The sequence below is a fragment of the Staurois parvus genome, unplaced genomic scaffold (genome assembly GCF_062004578.1).
Source record: "Staurois parvus isolate SC_StPar_1 unplaced genomic scaffold, SC_StPar_1.0 ptg000129l, whole genome shotgun sequence".
Lineage (NCBI taxonomy): Eukaryota > Metazoa > Chordata > Amphibia > Anura > Ranidae > Staurois > Staurois parvus.
The window spans coordinates 95,448-122,471 of record NW_028317925.1 but is presented as its reverse complement, the minus strand read 5'-3'; the positions used below and the strand labels follow the sequence as shown (position 1 = coordinate 122,471).

The following is a 27,024-nucleotide window of genomic DNA, read 5'->3' as shown; positions in this document are numbered from 1 at the left end:
CTGAAAGAAAATTGATTCAAGCTCAAGAGTGCAGACAAGAGATTCATGAATTTCTCCAAGGAATGAAGGATTTTTACCCAACTGTTCATTATTAATGTGCAGGATGGAAAAAACTTCAGTCATCAAATCACTTGTTTATTCAATGTCGACTTTTCATGCTAAAGTGTAACTGTGGTTTGTATTTTAGTTGTGTTGTGGTCTTATCTGAGTTTTTACCATGGTTTTGTTATTGTGAATGATAAGACAGCAATGATGTGCTTGCTTGGTGTATATCCAGTGACAGCCCTCATCTTGTCAAAAATACCCCACCATCTAACATAAGCAACAGTGACAGAGCACCAGAGACCTAGGATAAAGGACAAAATTGTACAATAGTGCACTTTAATAAGAAATATAATTGTCTACTCTCACTAGCCCACCTAAGTCACCTAGAAATCCCTACCAGGTCATTATGTCGTTCAACATGAGAGCTGGGGCCTCCTCCACTGTTTTTATCCTCTGGGCAAAATCTTTTCCAGCACTGGCCACACCTATGCAGCAAGCCCCTGTAGCCTTGAATGTACTCCAAGTGTCTCCAGTCTGGACTGAGATCTTGCAGGATTTAAATATTTACTTTACTCTCAGCCATACTTTTAAAATGGTGGACAGTATTAGGTCAGGCAGTTAACAGGCCAGTAGCTGTAATACTTCTGCTTACATCTGACACTGTGGTTGCCTCAGCAATGTTTTGACAGGTTCCTTTAAGGGGTATTCAAATAAGCTTCTATTTTTATAAAGTAGAGAACTGAACATTTATTCTACAGCTAGAACCAAAATTGTGTATATATGATGTCCCCTATTTTTCCTGCAGATTCACATGGCACTTGCACTTTAAGTAACAGACCAGTAATTGTCAGGAACCTGACTATTTCATATTGGGGTTGGTACAGTGAAAGCGAGGAGGTAGTGAAGTACAGAATTCTGCATCAGTAAAAATGGTATCTGCCTTCTGTCAAGTCAACTGGGATTTCTTCACCTTGGCCTTGTTAAAAATAATTAAATAAAAATGTTAAACTGTCATTGCTAGTAATATTTTTTTCTGTGCAGCATTATATCATTTTTGTAAGGGTTTTTTTTTGCATCAGAACCCGCTCATGATCCTATTGCTTTGCCCGTGCTTTCCTGGGTGATGTAGATTTCTGCCACCACAGCGATAATCATTTTTGGTGACCCAAGCATTTTCTTTTTTGCTCTCTAAGTATACCTTATTTTGATATTTTGGTTAATGGGACATGATAATATGCAAGAGGACTGTGAATCTGATGTGGTTCTGTTGCCTTCCAGAATGCATAGATTTGCATGTCAAGTGAAAAAACATTGTTTCTTTTGAAGACTGTTCACATAGATGCGGTGCGATTCTGATGTGGTTCAAAATATGGGTCTTGTGTGAGTTCAGTGCAAAGAATTGCATCTGAAAAGCACAAATTGCACTGCACTGGCACACCAAATTGCATGTAAATTGCACCGTATCAGTGTGAACCCGGGCTAAACGTTCTTTTCATATGAATGGTTAGTTTTGCATCGGCCAGTGTTTCACTTTTCCCCATGCACATGCTCTGCACAATTAGCAGCGATATAGACAGATTTGTGCGAATCAATGGCAATATAGTTACATTAAAGGCTCTGGCAATCCCTGGATGCAGACAGTTTGCATCTGGGGATGGCATTTCTTGCCACACACAAACTGGTTGCAAGTATTTATATGGTTTATATGTGGCCGTAGCATAGAGTACTGTTGTATCCAGATGTGTAACCACATATGAACAGTGCTATCCAGCTTCCAGCCCACTGTGTGATTGTGGCCTTACTGGTTAAGGAGGCTGGATGGAGCTGGCTTCTCTAGTGTATTCTTTTATAGAATTTTTTGGGAAGGAAATATAAAACCATTTACATTTTACTACTTTGTTTTATATTGTAATTTGTAAACCTATGCATTTATTCTCTTAGCTAAATGGCTTTATTCATTTAACCTCATGGAAAGTCTCATTATAAAACCACCTCGTGGAGCACATCATTTAAATTATGGTTTAAAAATAACATTGGGTCAGTCAGTCATGTGGCATCTTGCAGTAATTGTATATTAAGGTTAAATATTATGTAGCCGCTTATATGTACAGAATCTCGATCTCTATTATTTTTTTTTCTTCCTATCGTCCTAAGTGTCCATTTGCAGTCATTCAAATCCCAGCATGCTACTCGTGCTGAACGGTGCAGATTTTCTTCCAGGCAATGAGGTCTGATTATGCTGGATTGTTCCTGGCACAAAGTCCTATCAGGTGTGCCAATTCTAGTAAGAGCTCTGCGTGCCAAACTGGTCAAGTCTTAGTGCTTTCCAGAAGCACTTGACCGTGAAGAAAGAGCGTCTTTCTGTACTTGTGAAAAGATGACTTCAAGTCATGGGCCATAGATTTTACTGGATTCATAATACCAGACCTTGGCTTCATCTCTGCATTTTTCACCATGTGTTCCTCAGTTCTCTTGACATGGTGCCATCCAGTAACCTCAGCACAAGGAATGCCAGGTTCCACCATTTTCTGATGTGTAACTGTTTTTCTGTCAAGGCAATGTAAGATGAGGACAAATGTGAATTAAATTCTCGAGCCTGGAAACCGATAGAATGTCTTTAGTATGTGGCAGTATGTTTTTGGCAAGATTACATTCATTCTTAAGGAATGGCGAGCTTGATGTAAATACAGTTGTATTTTGTGCAGTGTTCATAAATCAGACTGTTTGTATCCAAAGTAATCCTTCTTTTCACAGTAAGATAATAACACCTATTGTATTTTTCACCCAACAGGTGAGAGGTGGCAGACATAAAACTGTAGGCCACAGTAATTATTTTATTAATGGATCTAAATTTAGACTTAAAAGGTATAGCCTAAACCATGCTTACAAAGATCTTCAGTGGGGATTCTTGATGAGTGGTTCCTGTAACCACCAAAGTCCCCCTTTGGCAATTTAACACAGCCTGTGTCACCTTGATGTTGGGACTACATCTGCTATGAATCTACATTACTTCTCTGGAAAATTCTTGGCACACATGCATTCATTGCGCATATGAAGCCTTAAAATGTGGAACAACTGAAATAACTAAATATGGCCAATTAATGCATGCACACACTTTTCTGTACAGTTGAAGAACAGCATTAGTGCTCCAGTACTATGTAACCCCATAAATAGCACCTATACAATCCCTTCCATTGTATAATGATTGTCTGCACAAGTATTGGATGATTAAAGACTGGAAAGCATGCATACCAGAATGGGAACTGTTATAGACTAACATACTATACACTCATACTGTATATGTTAATCTTAATCCACAGTTCTGCAAATTTTAAATGGCTGGTAGTATTGTCATAGTTTACAGTGGTAACTTTTCTATTTATAACATTTTCTATTGTTCTATAAGGAATACTGAGATTTCTGATAGCAGTCCCCAAAAATATTAATTTTAGAGAGATCTGACCATACTTGTTTAACTTCAAGGAACCCTGGAACCCATTGTGATCCTTGTTCAGTTCTGGAGGTAACCACATGCATGGTACTTTTTATCTTTACTCAGAAGTTTGGAAAATCCTCCTGTATAATAATGAGGGCCACAAACTGCCCAACATGTTAGTTTTAGGATTCTAGAACAGCAGAGGTGGACTAGAAACTGCAAGCAACACTCAGGAGTGTTACTTTTATCTATCAATCTATGGCCAACCTAAGGCTCTTGCGCAGCCTGCAGCTTCATGAAAATTTGCATGTATTTACAGAGACCACAGCTTCATTAGTTTGCTTTACATTGCCTTTTTTTCATTCTGTGCCATCCCCCCTTTTCCCCCCTGCCGATTATCTGATTTTGCTTGGAAGACATGCCATAGCTATAGTAATCATCACTTTCATGAAACACTGCGGTAATAGAGAAATTCTCTTCTTTATTGACCTTTGTAGCACGCTGCTTATGCCGATCAATACAGAGGCGAGCCATGGGAAGCTGTGCAGCATTAGTTGTTCAGGCAGTAAACAACCCGTAGCGTTTACACGCCTTGCTCTCTGCATGCTCCTGCTGCAATCATTTTGGCAGCTCTCGTCCTGCCTAACAAATAGCACTGTAACCCCTGCCCTGCTGGTGGCCTGTGCTTGACTGCATGTAGTAGACTGATAGTGTTTTTTCCTTAAAGTGAATGACTCTAAAATTAAAATGATAAAAGAAGATCTATTTGTTGATCTATCATTCCTGGCAATGTGTTTTTGTTGTGACATTTTGATGATACGGTACAGTGCCTCAAAGTCTGGATGAAGGTGGACAAGGCTTGCTAATTTCCTGTAGCTTCATCTAGGCTTTGTGGACATCTCACAGCAACAATCCCCAGTCTAGACATTTCCTGGTGGGTTATCACTAAATTCCCACTCATCTACGTGAAATCACCTTCAATTTATCAGTCTTTCTCAGAAAAGTTCAGATATCTGTTGTAAAAAATACTGTAGTAAAACTGTATGCAGCAACAAGCACTTTAGTAAAGTATTTTCGGGTTTTGAAATCCAGTGTAATTGCAAGCTCAGGGGGAAAGACTGCTTTTTAATGTTGGGTCTGAGAGGGAAAGATTACATTAATCCAGCACTGAAATCTTAGTGGATTTTTCTGTCCTTTAGTAGACTCGAATAAAGCCCATTTCAATGATCTAAAAATGAAAGGGATTTACATCTAAACCAGTTTTATGCAAAAACATGCTCATTCCTGTAATGGCAAATGTAAGCCTTGTATATTAGCAAGAGAACTCCCAGCATATAATGTCTGCTTGTCCTGTGCAGAGACACCATGTTACTTTAAGACAATTAAAAGTTCTCACAATATGGAATGCTGGTACCTACAGGTACTTGCACAAACTTCCAGCAACATTGGCTTTTGCAGGCTCTCTTGTCTATCCTATCGACTGTGTTCCATAAGGATGTTTGAGCAGCTGTTCTGCATAGAGCTCATTGGTGAAAAAAAAATAATTAAGAACTTTTTGTAACAAAAACAGAAAACAAAAATATGCAGTACTGTGCAAAAGTTATAGGCATTTGTGAAAAAATTGCTGTAAATTAAGGATGTTTTCAGAAATCGTAAATGTTAATAGTTTATTAGCTAACAAAATGAAAAGTAAATAAACAGAAGTAAAATCCAAATAAAATCAATATTTGGTGAGACTACCCTTTGGCTTCAAACCAGGTAAATTCTGCTAGATACACTTACACAGTTTTTCAGTTTCTGAAAGAACTTGGCAGGTAGGATGATCCAAACATCTTGGATAACTAATCTCTTCTGTGGATGCCTCAAATCCTTCTGTCTCTTCATGTAATCCCAGCAGACTCGATAAGTATCTGCCTGTATTTCTCAGCATTAAGGACACCATTGATCCAAATCTCCAATTCTATGTGCAGAAATGTAGCTCCAAACTTGCAAGGAACCTCCACCATGCTTCACAGTTGTCTGCAGGCACTCATTATTGTACTGCTCTGCAGCCCTACAGCGAACAAACTGCCTCTTGTTACAGCCAAATATTTCAAATTTTGACTCATCAGTCCAGAGCACCTGCTGCGTTTTTTCTGCACCCCAGTTCCTATGTTTTCATGCATACCTGCGCCGTTTAACCTTGTTTTCATGTCAGAGGTAAGGCTTCTTGGCTTCAATTAAGAATCTCTGGTCATTAGATGGGTATACCTAGGTGCCACTAGTTTCTGCCAGTTCTGTGCTGATGGCACTGCTGGACATCTTCCGATGTCAAAGGGAAGTAAGCATGATGTGTCTTTCATCTGCTGCATTGTTTCCTTGGCTGACTACTGCTTCTACAGTCCTCAGCGTTGCCCTATCAATGGTGTGTTCAATGATGAGAAATACAGGCATATCCTTATCCATCATGCCATACCATCAGGGAGGCATGTGATTGGCCCCAAATTTATTTTGCAGCAAGACAATAACCCCAAACATACAGCCAATGTTCTTTCAAAAGCTGTGCGTACCTGGAAGAATTGATGCTAGTTTGAAACCAAACGGTAGTCATGCCAAATATTGATTTGATTTAGATTTTTTCCTCTGTTTGCTCATTTTGCATTTTATAAATTGATAAAAATGAAAAATGAAAAAATATATTTTTGAAAGCATTTTTACAGCACTTCTTCACACCTGCCTGTAACATTTGTGCAGTACTGTGCATTTACATGGTTGGTGTTTAATATAGTTGATCCATTTAAAGGCAGTGAAAGACTATAACAAGTAATTTCCCATTATTTTATTGTAATTCTCTGCCATCACGAAAGTGGTTGAGACACATTGCTTGTAATCATGATTCACTTAACAGGATTATTAATCGATTTGGTATGTAGGTATCGTATGACCATACGCTTTTTAGATGTGTATTTCTCCAGTGTTGGATAGTGTAGTTGGCTGTCTTCCATGTACAGTCTCCAGTGTATAATTGCCTAAAGAGAGGTGAAACAAAAGTTGATTACCATGTGTTTATAATCTTTGCTTCGATCAGACATTTCTGTTGAAATGATACGCTGCATGTTGCCTGGGATTTGAGGTTTTTCAATTTAAATATTGATTGCTATAACCTCTCATGTATGGTCCTCGGCACCTGCACAGGCTTTCACAGATCTACAATTATGACACCAACCTGTGTAATTCACATGTCAGGTGTGTTCTGTCTGTGTAGTGTGTTCTTACAACTTCCTGGAATGTAAATTGAAGGTTTTGAGAAGGTTAGGAGGGCATTGTATATTTGTCCGACTCAAATTTCTTAGTCTGTGTTGCCTCACTATATTGACTTCATAGAGAGCTATGTTAAGCAATATGTCCATGAATAAAAGAAAAGCTAACACATCTAATACTGTGAAAACTACACAAATAAAACATCACAATAAAAATAGGAAACGTTCATGCTAATTAATGTTTCAAAAGAAATTTAGAAACACTTCTGAAGCTATGTCTCAAGGATTTTTTTTTAGTGCTTCTATTCATTAATTATCTTGTGAAGCTATTAAAACTGGTGCAAAGATAGATGACCCAATTACCTTCCTGCAGTTGGACATTTCATGCTATGCAGAGTCACTGTTCATGACATTGTGTGTGCGCCATGATGTTGTCCTAAAGCCAAGACTTTAGAGATTAGAGCCAAGTATTTAGAAATTGAGCTCTAGGCACACTTGAAAGAATGTGCCCTTTGGTACAAGCTCCAGCCATTTTGTCATGCAAATTATTGAAAACTACTGCTAGAATGCCCTATTGGAGGCACCATGTGGTCTTCTTTTGATTGTATATTTTAAGAAAATTAAATACAGCAACCTTTTAACATTTTATGAAAATGTTACAACATTTGACAACATTACAACAATTAAAATTTTCTTCTCATGTTCATGTAAAGAAAAACTCCAGGTTAGGCAAACAAAATCACCCATTAGTACAATCCCCTACACAAAACTCTAAACCTTTAATAAAACTTTGAAAATCCTTACCATTTAGGAGAAGTTTAATTGAATTTTCATCATCTCATCTCTATAATTCAACAGCATCTGCTCTACCAAGGAGAAGGTGTAACAGCAGGATTACATTATATCCTCTGCTCTCTCTGTGCAATAAAAGGAAACTACAGTTCCCATTAACACAGGGAATTGTAGTGAATGTGGGTGGGTACACTAGGCCAGTGCAAGTTGAATGTGTCTAAGAGTCTCGGTCCGCCCACCACTGCAAGTGGGGTTGAATTACATCACTGCTTCCTGGAGAAAGAACTACAGAAGTGATGTGCCAAGACCAGTGGCTGGGGGGAATAGGAGGCATAGCAGCCACTGGTCTTACAAACAGGAAACCAAAGAGAATTAACAATTTGATTTGAAAATTAATAGGAAATGGTCAATAAGGACATGTAAAGAAGTGTTTGCCCTGAGGTCTGCTTTAAGACAATTTCTTGTTCATTCCTATCAGGCTCTCTTCCTATCTATCCGTGTTCACTTTCATGGGTTTTCCATAGCATTTAGGTGCATGTTTTACATGTGTTTTATAATGTGTCATACATTTTTGGTTTTAACCAATGAGAATTTAGTTTCTTGCTGTGACATCATGCACCTTTGGAAGGAATGTGGTTCCTGATTTTCTATGTTGTCTGTGTCCCTCGTGTTGGGAAAAAAAACTATCCGCAAAGCCTTCTTAGCCTCATATGCTTCTGTTTCTGCGATAGGAGGGTTCGTAAAAGTGGGGGAAGCTATGAACCTTCCTCAAAGAGTGCCTGACTGTCAAAGAGAGACTGCTGCCCTCTTGCTAGAGTTGTGGGTGAGCACTTGATAGGCATATAGGAGAGATGCTTTTTACCCTGGAATGACAAGCTGCCATGTGCTTTTCTACAGCACACTGGAAATGCATTATAAGTTCTAATTACTTCAGTGGACCAGAAAATTCATGGAAATGCATACAAAAAGGACATGACCTATTTTTACAAATGCACTGCGATATAGTTCATGAATTGAATGGACTCTAATGATTTCAATGTGTTTCAATTACACATGCGTTTTTGCACATTCCAAAGCACACATTAAGATGCAAAGGTGAGAACTGGGCCTAAAGAGTTAAATGATCTTCTTTCAAAAGTTAACATATTTAATAAATTAGTTCAGAAAATAAACCGGTTTTGGCGTCATTTTGTATTGTATAAGTTTAATGCCTTATGTAATTGCATTTCACTGGATAGGGCTGAACCACGAAGAGTCATTGTATCAGTATATGGTCATGTTAAACTATTGATTGACCTGAGGTTGTTGCCACACAAAAAAGAGGAGAAAATCTACGAGCAAGAGAGAAATGGGAGCCTTTCAAAGGGAAAGAATGTGGATGGATAGAGACACGTATGACAAAATGTTAATCAACTAGGAATGTCATTGTTTGGCCACAAATATGTCCCAGTGATTCCATATAGTGTTAAGTTTGTCTACAGTGTTATATATCCAAGCCATCCACTTTTCCATCATCAATCTTGCTTCTTTAATCACTTCAAGTCCGGACACTTGCACCCCCATCCTGTCCAGGCCAATTTTCAGCTTTCAACAGCAACTCGGCCATGAAGTGGTAGGCCACATGAAATGACAGAGCAGGGTCAGGGCATGGTGAAGCGCACAGCGCACAGCGCACAGAAATCTGTCTGCAGAGTCAATAGCTAAAGACCTCCAAACTTTGTATAGCCTCCAGATTAGCACAACAGCAGTGCATAGAGAGCTTCATGGAATGGGTTTCCATGGCCGAGCAGCTGCATCCAAGCCTTACATCACCAAGTGCAATGTAAAGCGTCAAATGCAGTGGTGTATGCACAATGCCACTGGACTCTAGAGTAGTGGAAAAGTGTTCTCTGGAGTGACAAATCACGCTTCACTGTCTGGGGTTGGCGGTTGCCAGGAGAACAGTGTTTGCCTGACTGCATTGTGCCAAGTGTAAAGTTTGGTGGAGGGGGGATTATGGTGTGGGGTTGTTTTTCAGGGTTGGGCTTGGCCCCTTAGTTCCAGTGAAGGGAACTCTTAAGGCGTCAGCATACCAAGACATTTTGGACAATTTCATGCCCCCAACTTTATTGGAACAGCTTGGGGATGGCCCCTTCCTGTTCCAATATGACTGTACACCAGTGCACAAAGCAGGGTCCATAAAGACATGGATGAGCAAGTTTTGGGGTGGAGGAACTTGACTGGCCTGCACAGAGTCCTGACCTCAACCCAATAGAACACCTTTGGGGATGAATTAGAGCGGAGACTGCGAGCCAGACCTTGTCCAACATCAATGCCTAACCTCACAAATGTTCTTCTGGAAGAATGGTTTAAACATTCCCATAGACACGCTCCTAAAACCTTGTGGACAGCCTTCCCAGAAGAGTTGAAGCTGTTATAGCTGCGAAGGGTAGGCCAACTCAATATTGAACCCTACGGACTAAGACTGGGATGCCATTAAAGTTCATGTGCGTGTAAAGGCAGACATCCCAATACTTTTGGCAATATAGTGTATGTTCATGTTTAGTGAATTGCTCCCGACATATTGGACCACATTTTGGACCTCCTTTCCACTGTAGTTCTTTTGCAGAATTTAGCCACAAAGTTGAATAGAGGAGGGATACAAAGTAAGTAAAAAGTTATCACAATCTGTAGATTTTGAGACTTGGTCCTAACTGCTAACTTACAAATCTCTCTGCTTGGTGCCTTGTAAGCATTAGTAACTCTTTAGTGTGAGTGAGGCATATTTAGAGATTACCCATATGTGCGTCAGACAGAAAGATAGCTCTCCAAATTTTACAATGGAGACTGAGTATATACAGTTAGGTTCATACATATTTGGACACAGGCACAATTTTAGTTTTTTTTTAGATATTTACCATATTCAAGCTGTAGTTATATAATGGATATGGGCTGAAAGTGCGCACACTCAGGTTTAATTTGAGGGTATGTACATCCAAATTGGAAGAAGGGTTTAGGAATTACAGCTCTTAAGAGTAGCCATCCCCCCTTTTTCAAGGGACCAAAAATAATTTGACAGTTGAATCAAAAGCTGTTTCATGGCCAGGTGTGGGCTGCTCCTTTGTTATTTATTCATCAATTAAGCAAGTAAAAGGTCTGGAGTTGATTCTAAGTGTGGTATTTGCATTTGGAATCTATTGCTGTGAACCTACATCATGCATTCAAAGTAGCTGTCCATGCAACTGAAATAGGGCATTGTAAGGATTAAAAAATTGAAGCAAATCCATCAGGGTGATAGCAGCAACATTAAGAGTGGCCAAATCAACAGTTTTGTACATTCTGAGGAAAGAAGAATGCATTGGTGAGCTCAGCAGCATAAAAAGGCATGGATGTCCACGGAAGACAACAGTGGTGGACGATCGCAGGATCCTCTCTATGGTAAAGAAAAACCCATTCACAACATTCAGATAAGTGAAGGACACTCTCCAGGAGGTGGGCATATTATTGTCAAAGTCTACAATCAAAAGAAGACTTCACGAGAGCAAACACAGAGGGTTCACCACAAGGTGCAAACCATTCATAAGCCTGAAGAATAGAAAAGCCAGATTAGACTTTGCCAAAATTCATCTAAAAAAGCCAGACCAGTTCTGGAAAAGCATTCTTTGGATGGATAAAGCTAAGATTAATCTGTACCAGAATGACAGGAAGGTAAAAGTGTGGAGAAGGCTTGGAACAGATCATGATCCAAAGCATACAACGTCATCTGTAAAACATTGTGGAGGCAGTGTGATGGCATGGGAATACATGGCTTCCAGTGGCACTGGGTCATTGGTGTTTATTGATGATGTGACAGAAGGCAGAAGCAGCCGGATGAATTCTGCAGTGTTTAGAGATATACTGTCAGCCCAGATTCAGCCAAATGCAGCTAAGTTGATTGGACGGCACTTCACAGTACAGATGGACAATGATCCAAAACACACTGCAAAAGCAACTCAGGAGCTTTTGAATGAAAAGAAGTGGAATATTCTGCAATGGCCAAGTCAATCGCCTGATCTCAACCCAATTGAGCATGTATTTCACTTGCTGAAGTAAAAATTAAAGGCAGAAAGACCCACAAACAAAGAACAACTGAAGACAGCTGCAGTTAGAGCCTGGCAAAGCATCAGAAAGGAGGAAACCCAGTCTTTGGTAATATCCATGGGTTCCAGACTTCAGGCAGTCATTGCCAGTAAAGGATTCTCAACAAAATAAAAAAAATAAACATTTTATTTATAATTATATTCATTTGTCCAATTACATTTGAGCCCCTGATAATGGAGGGACTGTGTATAAAAATGGTTGCAGTTCCTAAAATTTGTACTTGATATTTATGTTCAACTCCTTGAATTAAAGCTGAAAGTCTGCACTTCAAATTCATTTGGATTGTTTTGTTTTAATTTATTCTGGTGGCATACAGAGCCAAAAGTATGAAAATTGTGCCTGTGTCCAAATATATATGGACCTAACTGTAGCTTCACCAGTGATCATGTTGCAACACTGCAACTAGTTTGTGTTAGAACTAGCCTAGAAAGCTACCTTCTGTTTTAGTTTGGTTATTGGAAACCTTGGAAATGTTAACAATAAAGAATACTACACTTCTTTTCCTTTTAAGCCTGTTTTTTTTTGTTAATACAATTGATTGATAGCATGCAAGTCATCTTTACTGTCCGTATTAAGGGGATCCAATTTCAAATGCAAACATTTTATGATCCAGTATAAACATCCTCCTCTAAGCTAGACTGATGTAAAATGTTACATATAGAGCTTACTCGTCTTCCAGATAAGAAACAATCCATATTATGAAATCTAGTTTAGCTTAGAACCATTTGGCTGACAGTTGTCCCTTAGTGAGCATTTGAATTGTCCTCTCTCAAGTCTGTTCTCACTTCCCTTTTCACCTTGTTTCTGCAGATCCCTTAGGCCCTTTATGGATAATCATAAATTCCAACGAGAACTTTTCAATTCCTTTTATCCTTGCTTAATATCCTGCTCTGTTACCGTACTCCTGGGAGCATCTTTTGAGACCTGTAACAGGCTGATTACAAGGCACTGCATAGTACGTGATACTGCATAGCAGCATTAAATCTGTGCACCTGTAAATTGTGTAATAGCACGAAAGAGATGTACAGATAAAGGAAACCAGTACAGTGAAGATGCAAAGGCTGCTCTGAGAAAAGCAAATGTAATTAAATATACAATTAAAAAGAGGGAAATTGGGCTTTAAAGGTAGTCAGACAGGTTTTTTATATACAAAACCAGGGCATAGGAACAAACTGGAGGTGGTTGTACAGTTAAAGCTTTGGTGTTCTGCCACTAAATACTGGAAAACTCTCCAAGACACATTTCTAACTCTAATCCAACCCATATGGTTGACTGATCCAAAAAGTTGCCTTGTGTGCTGGTCACTTGTTACAATCCGATTGTACAATCTTTTTCAGATTTACCAGGTACTGTGTAGTACAAGGGGCTGCCTCATTATTAGGTATTTGTTGAACTGTCTTGGTAGATTTGTGTACTACTTGGTACATTCACCAACAAATTTGCTATCAGATTGTAATAATGAGGCCAGCAATAAAACCACCCACTTGTGGATAATGTGCTACCTACTCAATAACAAAAACAATGTTGCTGGGAGGTGTTAATTGTTTAATATGACCTAGTTCCACATGTACAATATTCCTTTTATAATACGTTGTACATTTCTTTTTTTCTTGTAGATGTTCCCTCAAAACATATTTGCTAGACAGAAATCTCTCCTGGCAACTAGCCTTTTCTTTTCTTAGAAAGGTCAGTTGTATTGATTGTAGAACTGAATAGAGAATGATAGTTGCTTCATTCTGGCCTTGGAGACTAAAGGAACATCTCTGTCAAGACAAACTTGTGAACTCATCACAGTGCCAGATACTTGCTTGTTTTCTCAGTCCCCAAGGTCTCTGTGTAAAGGGAAGATCCTAAATCTTATGGAAAGAAATGAAGAAAGCCTGTTTTTATGGCCTGCAGAAGATTGACTTGAGATGAGAATCAGTACAGTGTCTGTTGTGTCACAAAGAGTTAACAAGCCTAATAAAATGCAATCATCTGTACTGCTTAGCCCTCCCTCTGCCTAAGTAAATAGCAATTCCCCAAGAAAGGTATATAACAGCATCAGTATTCTCAGATGGTTTCCCATTATGCTCTTTGAACGTTCATTTCCAACCTCGCTAACGATTTCCTGATTTCAAGTCAGTCTCATTTCCAGTCGCTTTTAATTTGGGAACTTTTATTGCAGATTCTTCATAATCACCTTGACTTATCCTTCAGTTAGATGACTACAGATCAGATTGCTTTCCCCTTCAAGAATGGGGAGTGCTCTGTAAGCACTACTGAAAACATGAGGAGTTTGGCCTTACACAGTAGTGGATGTAGTTCATCTAGGAAGCCAGTGGTAGCTCGCTTCTGCCCTGCATGATAATAAACTCTGCAAACAAAAGATGCAGTGGAAGATGGTAATCAGTTTGTTATTTTTCATTTCTTTACTCAACTGCATTTAGTAAAATTTACTACTAGAGCATATCCAAGAGGCTTTGCCCTGTCTGAAAAGAGAGGAGACCTGATTTTTCTATGCTACCATTCAGTACAACGTACAGGTCTCCTCCCCACCAAACCCTGTGACTAGACAGTGAAACGAAAACTATCCAACTAATAAGATGTTCTATCACTCTGCTCTCTCCTGCTATCAGCATACTCCCTGCCCTGCAGCACTGTTTTAGCTTCTTGTGCTGCTGCCCTCCCCCCAATCCCCATCTGAACCCTGCTGTACAGGGACAGCAAAAGAATATTCACATTTATTTCAGGGTACTTACAAAAGAAACTATTCATAAAATAGAAAAAACAGGGAGTGTAGGTGCCCTAGAACAGTAAATTCTTTAATAATAATAAAAGCATAATAATTCAGTATACTCATATGTGATGAGAACATATCATAAAAAACACAATCAAACAAATCTTCCTGCCTTGCTCCTCCTACAGTGTCCACACAGGCCTCCTGATCCCCACGCCAGCATGTACTGTGTATGGTCAAGGTTGTAAACACTAAAAGAATGTAGACAACCCTTGGGGTGCTGGGGACTCTCCACATCCGTACAGCTATGGAAAAAGCTGGCTGCACTGCTGGAAATAGAAACCGGAGGCCACTGTTGATGACACACAGGATGCCTTGGCGCTTGCCAGGACAATGCGTTTCAGGGGAGTGGCCCCTTTTTTCTAGTCTGCATTACTTTGTTTATTTTTTATTTGCCTGGAGCCAATCTCTAATTAACTTTTCACTGGGCAGGAGGTAACAGAAGTTCTAATTCTTCTCACTATCGAAAACTAATTTTAAAAACGTTTTTGGGATCCTTTTCTTAGGAAAGTTGCAAAGAATGCATGGAATATTTGTGCCTAGAATAACAACTTCCACTGCAGAATAACAATATATTAGACAGATGATGCAGAACTTTTGCAGCCAAACAAAAATGTAAATTTTTCAGGAAACCATCATGCCCTCTTAGATATTATCTAAAACGTTTAACGGTCACACTTAACCATGGCACTCCTTACTAACACAACTTACTACCTCACCTACCACAAGCAACCCTTTACGAAACCCAAAATTAACCCACTAAACGAACATTTAAAATTATTATCATCCTGCAAAGTTTTCTGTTAGCCTAAATAATATTTACCTATCCTGTGAGCAACAGAACCGCACCGAAAAGTGCCACTGCCAAATACAGTACCACAAAAAAGTCACGGTGTGTCTAAATAGCGGGATCACTTTAAACAGTGGAAGATTGCAATTTGCTTATATTTGTATATGAAAATGATGCTATTTACATTTCTTCTTCTCTTGAGACATAAAATAAACAATTGTTTTGGAAACAGAGTGAATGATCCATGACATCTGCAACCATTTTATAGAGAAGATTGCTTGGTGGATAATACTGTTTTATGGACATTATTACTATTACTTTAAATCCTCTGTCAGATTTTGCCTTCCAGGGGACAACAAAATAATAAATATTTCATTACAATTTAACTAAAAAAATGTACAAGATTGCGCACAGGGTGTTACAGATCATTTTGCTGCCTTAGCAACAGAGCTGGAAACTGGTGTCCCTCTTTTATTGTTAGAAGCTTTTCTGTTTGAAACTACAATAAACATTTGTTAATATAATAAAAAAAAATGTTACTGTAGCATTTAGTCATTCCATCGTTACATTTACAACAACATTTGCTGTAAGAGAACCGTTTCCAGAATATAAAAGCACCTATGAGGTTGCACAAATGTATTTTTAAAGTGCATTGGATGTCCACAAATTTACTGCAGTGTTAGTAATAATAGCTAGTAATAATAATTAATGTTAATAGTCGCAAGGCTTGACCCCTTGGCCAGCCTGAGTATAAACAAAGGGCTTACACAAGAGTTAGAGCAGCTCACACCAAAAAACAGAAGGGTACCACCTACATCAAACCTGAGAAAGGTGTTCTTGCCTACAGTTTGATAACAAGCTGTTAGTAAAAGGCTGTTCAACTGCATTTTTAAAGGGTGATCTTTAGAAATGTTTATTAGTGGGTAGGAATGTTAGTTCTTATTTGACCCCATATGGTATGTACAGGGCCGATAAAGACATAATGTTGCCCCAGGCATACATGAGCAATGATGCTCTTCTGTGTAACTGCTGCCTCCTGTGCCATGCAGTCGTTTTAGTAAAAATGGATGCTAGAATGTTTTCTTGCTGTCTGCTTTATATTCACAGCTGTACTGTACAGACCAGCAAATGAGGAGGAAGAATTGGCATCATGTTTCTTGAGCTCTATTAAAACACTTGCCCTCCGGAGGATTTACCCCCCTTCCTGACTAGGCCATTTTTTGCTTTACGGCGCTGCGTTACTTTAACTGACAATTGCGCGTTCATGCAATGCTGCACCCAAATTAAATTTACATCCTTTTTTCCCACGAATTGAGCTTTCTTTCGATGGTATTTGATCGCCCATGCGTTTTTTATTTTTTGCGCTATAACAAAAGAAAAAACTGACAATTTTGAAAAAAAAAACTATATTTTTGACTTTTTGGTATTAAACATGTTCAGTAAAAAAAATAAAAAAATCTAATTTTGTCCTAAATTTAGGCTAAAATGTATTCTGCTACGTCTTTGCTAAAAAAAAAAAAAAAAAAGTCCCAATACGTGTAAATTAATTGGTTTACGTGGAAGTTATAGAGTTTACAAATAACGGTGCATATACTGGGATTTTGTAAAAATTTTTACTAGTAATGGCAGCGATCAGTGACTTCTAGCGGGACTGCGGTGACATTCTGACACTGGGGGGGACTGAGTTGGTGTCACTGACATCCCCAGTGACACCAATACAGTGATCAGTGCTAGAAAAAAAAAAAGCACTGACACTGTACTAATGGCACTGGGCCAGAAGGGGTTAACATTAGGGGCGATCAAAGAGTTAACTGTGTGCTGGGAGTGTTTTACAGTGGCAGTGTCTGTGTGGCAGTGGCAGTGTATGTGTGCTTCACTGTAAGCACACTGCTTTGGATGGCTGTGCCGTGTACAGCCATTCAAAGCAGTGTGCCTGAGCTGACAGGGAGGAGAACTGTTCGTAAACAAAACAGTTCTCCCCAATGGAGATCCTCAGTAATCACCGGACGCAGTTGAGTAATCACCGGCCCGGGGACCCAGTGTTTGAGGGTCTCGAAGGGTGGTGTGGGGAGGGTTTGTGCGCGCGGCCCTACCCGGAAATGCAAAATCACATATATATATATGTAATTTTGCGCATCTGTGCTGCCCTATAACAGTATTTCTGCTACAGGACGGTCGGGAAGTGGGTAAAGGATAAGTTCACCTTCTGAAAACAAATGTTAAATGCGCATTTATTTAATTTTGTTTTTCTGAGGAGCCTGGTTCCGGGTGCAATTTCAGACTTTTGCAGGCTCTCTGCATAGCTCTCTGCCTTTACTTCGTATGGGCAGGCAGTTACCTGAAAGCAGGAAGATCAATGCGCTGTGAGAGTGCTCACTAGCGCCCTCTCAGTTCATTGAGAACTACAAGCCAGTTGCAATGGCTGATGGTACTTATAGGCATTTATTCACAGGAAGCTGTGAATGAATGAATGAAGCAGCCATGTGGGCAGAACTTGTACAACTGCGTTGTTTTCAAATTGTGACATTGGGCGCTGGGAGAAGATCCCCGCCTGCTGTCACAAGGAGAGAGACTGCAACTGCTGAAACATGTTGCATGTTCCACCCAAAAAACAGGTGGAACATGTAACAGGTTCCAAAGGTGTACTTATCCTTTAAGTCCTCTTACTTCTCTGAACATCTCTGGCAACCCCTCTTCCCATAAAATTCTTTTGCTGAATTTAGCCACAACTGTCCAAAGGTAGACAGAAGAGCAAAATTAAATAAGAAAACAATGACTCTAGTTTGTCTGGCTTAGTCCCAAGGAGCTGTCCCATCACTTGCCATGATGACAGATACAGCTCTAAGTATATGATATTTATCATTTTACTATGAAAAGATTAATGCAGTATCGCCCAGCTCACACCAGAACCACATGCTAGCATTTGACCGACTTCCTTGTAAATTGAAACCTATCTTTCCTCCTCAACCACTTTCAATCTGACTGTTACCCCGTAAGTCTGAGGTCTGCATCCTGCACATGTACGACCAGAATGTTGCCATTATTGGTAATGATATAGTCTGTCCTATGAGCAATCTGAAAACTTTGATGCAGATGTACATTACAGATTGGTGAGTAAACTGTTTATTTTTTTTTGTGTATAAAATGTCTGGTTATGATAGTAATTTCTATAAATGCATGTAAAATTCATATTTGAGTTATTTTTGGGGCATGTATAATATTATCTCCTATCTTCCTTGTAATGTTACATGGTTTGTATTTGGTAGGTTACATGATTGGTGGTAGTTTCTTTAGCAGTTACTCCTTTTTATCGATTTACTTCTCGTTTTCCTGTATAAATTGGAGCATATTCACATTTTTGACAGAATAGCTGTATCTTCAAAAGATCTAGACATATCCTGATGTGGGGTAATCTAACATTCTTGCTTTTTCAACATCCAAATGGATATCTTTCTGCCAAAGAGGTAGCCCTGGCAGGTTATGTGTCTGTTTTGGGGTCAACAGGGCTTTCTTTGGTGCAGTTGTTCTCTCCACCCCTTGAATGCTGCTCACTTGAGCAAATACTTGCTTTCTTCCTCCATCCAGCATTCTTCCCTGTGCAGCCTTGTGTTACAGCTTTTTCAGCAAGTGTGTCTTCACTGGGCCCTCCACTCAGTACATGAGCACTACACCTGTATTCCTTCGTATTGGTAAGCCATATTCATGGCCACCAGCAGAGTGCTGGGTACCCATAGGAATGACTGGGGCTGCTCAATGCCTGTGCACTAAAAAGAGGATGCTTTCAATGGAAAGGCTATATGGGCAGGACTGCACATTAAAGACCGCTGCATTGAGGAGTAAGGAAAGTATTTGTCTAGATAGGAAGCACTTAGGTGGACAGGGATAAATGATTCAAGGACAAATGTACTAAAGGTCTGTCTAGAGTAGAAATCACGTTGCCAAAGACTGGAAATAGATAAGCAGCTGACAGAGAACAGTAAGACCCGGGGCATTCTTAGGACTGTAAATTATCTTAGACACCTTTAGGGGTATAAATAATCAACACAGCACAAAATTATATATACAAAATTTCCAAAAGTGATAAAAGGCCACTGTCCCAAACACAGTAGTGATTGAGCGCTCCAATCAAAAATTTGTGCCAAAACAAGATGTGTTCTTTGAATAATATCACCCCACAGTGCTCCGCAGTCACCTTCTAATACACTCCACACTCACCAGATATGATGGATTCTTAGCTTGTATGGCTTAAGAGTCAACAATGCTTTTACTGGTGAGGTGTGTTCTCAGACATAACCAGGATTCAGTATACTTCCTCAATACTTTGCCATATTATTATTATTATTATTACTTCGAGTTTATATAGCGCCAAAGGGTTTGCTCAGCGCTGTACAATAGGGGGGGACAATACATGGCACAGTACAACAAAGACAGACAGCGTACGAGGGGTAAGAGGGCCCTACTCTTACGAGCTTACAATCTAGGAGGGAGGGGGTAAAGGTACAGTAGGAAGTGGCTGGGGGGGATGAAGTGGTAGGAGGAATGAGGGAGGATGGCCGTTAGGTGAGGGTGGGGTAGGCTTCCCTGAAGAGATGGGTTTTGAGGGAGCGCCTGAATGTGAATAGAGAAGGCGACAGTCTGATGGATTGGGGCAGTGAGTTCCAGAGGATGTGGGAGGACCTGGAGAAGTCCTGCAGTCGTGCATGGGAGGAGGAGACCAGGGAGCAGGATAGAAGGAGGTCCTGTGAGGAGCGAAGGGTACGGGTAGGGTGGTACCTGGTGATCAGATTGGTGAGGTAGTCAGGGGCAGTGTTGTGAACGGCTTTGTAGGTCAGGGTAAGGAGTTTAAATTTGATGCGTTGGGCAATCGGGAGCCAGTGGAGGGAGAGGCAGAGGGGGGTGGCAGAGGTGGAGCGGGTGGTAAGGTGGATGAGTCTGGCAGCTGAGTTCAGGATGGTCTGGAGCGGGGAGAGCCTGCACTTGGGTAGGCCAGTGAGGAGGGAGTTGCAGTAGTCAAGGCGTGAGATGATGAGGGAGTGTACTAGAAGTTTGGTGGTGTCTGGGGTGAGGAAGGAGCGGATCTTGGCAATGTTGCGAAGATGGAGCCTGCATGTGTTTGTGAGTGATTTGACAATATTCCTCTAGCAGGCAGGAAAGATGTAAAAAACAAAAGGGACACTAATAGTGTAATCCTGTAACATTTATTTATTAAACGAAGCAAAAGTACATATTGCACTCACATGTTGCATGCAATATAAAAGCTTTAAAATTGTCAATGCTCCGTGACTTCCCACATCAGTGAAATACTGTGTCGGCAACAATGGCTCCGGAGCGCCGCTGCTAACATGCGCTCCATTCACCGGACGTGATGTAACGAAGACATGGCAGAAAACGAAAATTACGTTGACGAGTTTTGCCCCTCATCCAGGGCATTCTCAGGTCTGTGAGAACTATATAATTTTGCGCTGTGTTATTGATTTATGTGTAAGGTATTTTCACCTCAGGAACAGCAGCATTATTTATCTTAATACGTAATGATTTGTCACGGACGCGCGGATACTTAGTGTTGTTTTTGACCTTTAGGGGTATGGTGCAGAGTGGCACATGGTATGGGTTTAGGGGAAGTCCTCTCAGTTTTCCCTTCGACTGTGTCATATGATATGTCAGAACCGAGGACGGACCTAAGTGGACTTTCCTCAGCCTCCTCATTGTTCTGTGGTATGCTTTTACAGGAACAATACCACTATGTAGGTGTTCCTGCATAGGCACGGTTGACCTGCAAATATGCAATTGTACACGAATAGATATTACTGACCTGGGGCACATGCCCTCAGTTCCCTGTCCTAACAATGTCAGTAAGTGAGACATTATATTATCCTTGACACTGTTGTTGCTCCAAATGTATACTTCACGTTTCTCTCACTCAGTAGTTGTTAGTGGCATGTGTGCAGGGAAATAGTTATTCCCTTTTCTCCACATCAAAGGGAATGATTGACATCTGTTGGTACAGAGGTTTTCCAACAAATAGGAAAAAGTATGCAGTCTGAGCTCCTTTTGACAATATTGATCACTTGTTAATGCCTCCTAAAAGGCATTCTTTGTTCAGTCATTGCAGTAATCTGAGTGTACTACTTGCAAGGATCACACTGTGTTTGCTCAATCTCTCTTAGATGGTGCCATGATGAGAGATCAGCATCAGGACCACTACTGGCTCATTCATTGTCTCTGTCTTTATAAGTGAAGAGCCATTCTGTAAAGCAGTCTTGTTATCTGTAATGCAAACTAGCTTAATTAGCACTCAAGCTTTTAAAAGAGGAAAAACTTTTTTTGTTGTTTTTGGATTTTTTTTTCAGCTTAATTGCTTTGTTGATTTTTATCTGTATGCATGTGCCAAGGTACTCTGTGGGTGTGCTTGCCGGATATGACTTCCATAATGATTTCCATTTTTTACTCTGATGGGAGTTGATTGTATTTTCTGCATTCTCCTTGTCTGTGTAATGAAAATTTCAGAAATAAAGCCTGAACTCATGTCTAGTGAAGCACCGCATAATTCTGCATTATTGTCTTTCTGTAGGCATCTTTACTAACTTCATTTTCAGTTTATATTTAGGGGCCTGTTTATATATGTTTTCATCCAAGATTCACACAAATTTGACCCAGGATTGACACATTTCACCAATTGAATCCAAGTAGAAAAATGTGGGAATTCTGTATGAAAAATGTATAAGTAGACCCCACCTTCACCTTCTGTTACAGCCAATACAATGTCCTTGTTTACGGATCTTAGTATATGTATTTTGGGCAAAATAAAATAATATGGTAGTTTGTGTCACAGACAAACCATTTTCCTGCCTTTATCCAGCCCTTGGGTTGCTTTTCATTCCACAGACATAAATGATGCAACACCATTTCTCCCACTGATACCAACACTGTTCTTCCCACTAAAACCAGTGATGGGGCATTGTTTACTCTCAATGACGGGGCATTTTACTATCACTGATCTTGGGGCACTTTACTATTACTGAGGTTGGGGTATATTCTACTCCCACCGGTCACAGTCCGGTCTCCCTAAAGCCTGAAGGACAGTAAATTGGCCCTTTGGAAGGTTTCGAGACTCCTGATTTAGCCTTTTGTGTGCCTGTACCCATACTGTGGACATTACATGTTTTACATTTTTTTAGCAAGCAATAAAACAAGCCATTACTGGCCTCTTTAGCTGCTTGTGCTTTGAAGTAATGTGTCCTAAAAGATCACAGCAAAGACTCTAATCATGCATCAGGTGTTCCTAAATGATAAGACACCAGCTGAAGCCAGATAAACTTACAGGGCTGGCTGAAAATGTGGTGTGCTGGATGGGGCAGGTGAGAGTTCTGCTTTCAGAGCTGAAGCTGATATCTTCATAGTTTGGCACCCTATGTTTCAGTGCTTCCTGAGGACTCAGAATAAAAACCTTAAAGTAGTTTCCAGCATATGTTGGAGCCTGCTTATAAGTCCTGCTTTCAGTTTACTAACTTTTAGGTGAGAGCAGGCCCTGTAAAATCACAATGAAGAACTAATTTAAATACTGGTTGTACAGATTGAGGTGGCTCAGACTTTAGGTTGAGACCCAAACTGGGATACCAGGATTTTTTGTAAGAACAAAAAGCTTAAGTTTGGTGTCCCCATCTTTTTGAGGTAAACTGCAGTTTGCTTGAAAATCCTTTGGTGAAGGAGGTAAAGGAACGCTATGACATGAATAAAACCTAAAGTAATGACGGGGATATAAGAGTAAAACAAATGTAGAACATTGGGGGAAGATCAATTTTCTATACTCCCTCCTCTGGAGTGTATTTGACAATGTCCAATACAGAAATTATCCATAACAGTGTATTTATAGGTGTTAGTGTTGCAAACTTCCAATACACATTTACAATATATTAGTCATTCTCTAATAATGGAAAATATCACTGGTAATTCCTTATAACATAGTTGCCACATTAAATATAATTGTATTGTCACTGTACAGCAGCACCATGTCTTATTTTACCTCTTCCTTCTGTTTCTAACTATGTTTCATTCCTTCATGTCATAATTTGCATACACAAGATACTGGCATTGGGAAAAAACTTTGAGAAATTGAAAAAAAAAATACAAATCTCGCAATTTGTTAGATCATCAATGCGTTTCGAATTATTTTTGAGTAAGGTATTCTCACATGTAGAGTCTTGTGAAGAAAGGTAATTCTGCAAAGTGAGTGACTCATTTTGGTTGTGACAGAGATGCTGTGAAAAGCAAAGAGGTGTATCATATCTGCAAACCAAATCTTGTAACCAAATTTGCAACATTGAGATGTTCTTGTGGTTGTTTTGAACATAGATCACAGATGGAAAAATGTATATGTCAGCATCCTGTCTTCACAGCCCTGTTGATAATATTGAGAGTAGCAGCTTCATACATCCTAAAGCACAGTACCTTCCCTGCCTCAGATCTTTTACTGTAAGATGTACTCCGTATTTCACATGAAGCCATTTGATGGTAGTTCTTTCTGTATAACGGACGTTGGTTTCACTCTCACAACCTGCTTGTGACTCACTTTAAGATTACTAAGTTTATGGGACAGTCCAGCCATTGCTTCTGTGAAATTACTCTTTTTATATGTCAAAAGTATATTATTAAAAAAAAAGTCTGTTTCTTTAGGAAATAAGTTCCACTGCCTTACATTGTCTATTACATTTGCTTTATTAATTTTCCAGTTTTTTAAATATCCAAGGTTTACTTTTGGATGCTCATTGATGCAGGATGCATGTCAATTGCAAACCTGTCAAAAGAAGGATAATAGGGGCACCGGGCCGTATGACATAAAGGCAACTATATTTTTTTATCTGTAAGAGGAGCTGTTTGAATTGTGCGCATTCACGTTGAGCATATATCAGGCATGCCCCCAGACATTTTCCAACTTGTTCATGGTGCAATCAGTTTTTTCAAGACTATGTGCTGGTATAGAAAGGGTATGTATCTTGTAGAAGCCATTAGGAGCATTATTTTGTAATTTTATTTTATTTTTTGCAAAGAGTCATATATTGGCAGAAATATTTGCCCAGTATGAGCAATTACATGTCCTTAGTTTTGAAAGTTAGACAATTCTGGACATTTATGAATCAGATTAGATAACATATCTCAAAAAAATTTTTTTTTATATAAAAGGAAAACCTTTTACGATCTTCTCAAGGTAGAAATATATGAAAAGCCAAAACTTTTATTGTTATTTTGGGTAGAGTAGAGTTAAAGTAGTTGTAAGGCTGTAGGTTTTTTACCTTCTTGTATTCTATGCATGAAGGTAAAAACCTTCTGTGTGCAGCAGCCCCCCAATGCTTACCTGAGCCCCATCATGATCTAGCAATGTGCACGAGAGCCTCGGATCTTTGGGGACTCTACTTCCTCATTGGCTGAGACAGCAGTGGGAGCCACTTCAATCACAGCCAGTGAGCCAATGAGGAGAGAGGAGGGGGTGGGGCCAATCCGATGCTCCGAGTGTGAATGGACACACAAAGTAGTGGCTCGCAAACATCTTGCTATGTGGGCACTTGGCAGGAGATAGGGGCCAGGAGCGTTGACAGGGAACCCAAAAGGAGGAGGATTGGGGCTGCTCTGTGCAAAACCACCGCACAGAGTAGGTAAGTGTGGCATGTTTGTTATTCGTATTTTTAAAAAAATTTCCATTAATATCGCTTTAAAATTCAACAGTTTTTTTTTTTTTGCCTGTGTCTTATTGAATAGATTTCCCTTTACCTTCTGTCCCATAGACAACATGAATTGAGAGGAAATCTTTCCATAGTGAGAGAAATCATCTGTTGTCAAACCAACCAGTCTCCCCATTGGAAGACTTACCCTCCCCTCTATTCCTGTTCCGGGGGCAACATCTATTAGATTTCCCCTTACTTTCAGTCCCAGTGACAAAAAGAGGGGGTTACTTTTCCCCAGTGGGAACACAGACATCAGTAAAATCTGAGAGGTTTTACCTTCTAAACTGAAAAATGAAGTTTGGTCTTTAGGTACACTTTAAACCCAGTGTAATACAATACTAGATGATCAAAAGGGTTGCATTCACATAACTAAACTCCCTTCCAATGTGCAGTCTTCCATATTTAACAAAACCTAAAACATACGTATAAACCACATTTGTTTGATAGATATATGCAGTTGTGGAGAAGAGATGAGGCAAAACAGTACAGACCTAAAACCTCCTGAATGGTGGTTAAGTAGAAAGTAAATCCCCTTAGGTATGGTTTTAATGTTAAGGTAACGTTGTTATACCAGCCTGATACACTTTTGTGCCTGGATACTACGTGAGGATCTAAAATTAAGCTTTCAGTCCCCTCTAGACCCATCTTTTGTTTAGAAGGAAAGCTAGCAGAACTGGTAACACTGGTAAGTGACACTAATGCTTTAAAGACAGACCTACATGGGTTTAATAATGTCACTAGGGACCAATGTAAGATAATAAATGGGGATAATAAAGGAGCCCTGTACAATGTATTGTTCTTTCTGTAGAAGACTGTCAAGGTAATAAAGCTGTATGTACAGGCAATTTTCTTACAGTGTAGGGACATCATTCCCCAGTCACTCTATATATAGAGCCTTTTTTTATACTAAGTATGGCACTCATTTTGCTTGGCAAGACACTTCATTAAATGTGTTAAGGCACTTCCTTGATTTCAGATTTTTTTCCCATTACGTATAAATAACACATCATTACAGTAATATGTTGTATATCCATGTGTGCAACTTTCAATCAGACTTGTCATATTTAATGTTACATGTTTTCATCTTTATCTAATCACCACACAAAAAATGATGTGCAGCAGTCTGAAGCAATTATTCAGATATTGGTTTCCATTAGATTATTTTAGATGATTGTTTACTGCACATGGTAGTTATTGGACTGAATTATTAAAGTAAACTTTCTACAACCTGGGCAGTTCAAACGAATGCGTAAGCAGAGGTTACCATCATTGAAAATCGAATGTCAAAACAGTCGATAAACCCAGGGATATAAACCGTGTATATGTCAAAGAAGAAGTTCAGCCAAAACCTAGCTAACTCTAAACCTGCTTGTAGCAATATTCTAAAACTGATCTATCTAGCCTTGTAAAGAACAAATCTCTATACATACCTTTTCTAAAGCCAATCCAGTCCGGTCTCCAGCGGCGGGTGCTGTGTGCAAGAGAGAACTAACAATGGCTGTGAAATACTTACTATGGGGCTTCTGTTGTCAGCTGCCTCTCCTGTACACTCCTACACACTGAAGCCACTGCTAACAGCTCAGCGTAGGACTGGACCGGAGTTGCTGCAGAACAGGTATGTATATATCGATTTTTGCTTTACAGGGCTTGATAGATTCATTTTAGGCTGCGAGTAGGTTTAGTGCTAGGTTTTGGGTGAACTTTTTTTTTAATTTTGACTTGTATTGTAAAAGTCAAGTTTGGCCTTGTCCCCTCCAAAGCTTTCCTATTTGACTATCACTTACATGGTAAATCAGTGTCTCCTAACCATCAGGTCTGAAAAGGTGTACAGATCAGTACATATGTTTGTGTTCACGTGTCCTTTTGGAATGCTGGATGCTCTTCTGTACACAGTTTACCATCAATATGAGCTTAGCCTAAGGTAGCTTTGCTGGCCAATAGCAAAACTCAGATGTGGGACAGGGTAGGCTGAATCTTGACTTTAACAGGAAAAAGCAAGACTCCTAAAACCAGCTGTTGTCTGTGGATCTTCAAAACATTTTAACATGTGACATTCACTGACAGTAACATTTGGTTGTACATAGTCTGGCTGAAAAAAGACACAA

General features: G+C 39.6%; 1 protein-coding gene across 1 annotated transcript in view; it reads left to right on the top strand.

Annotated features, from left to right (window-relative positions):
* Window positions 1-27,024, top strand: part of LOC149466441 (fibrosin-1-like protein) — a gene marked incomplete at its 3' end in the record, with an annotated part of 581,440 nt that overhangs the window by 528,977 nt on the left and 25,439 nt on the right. The window lies entirely within an intron of this gene.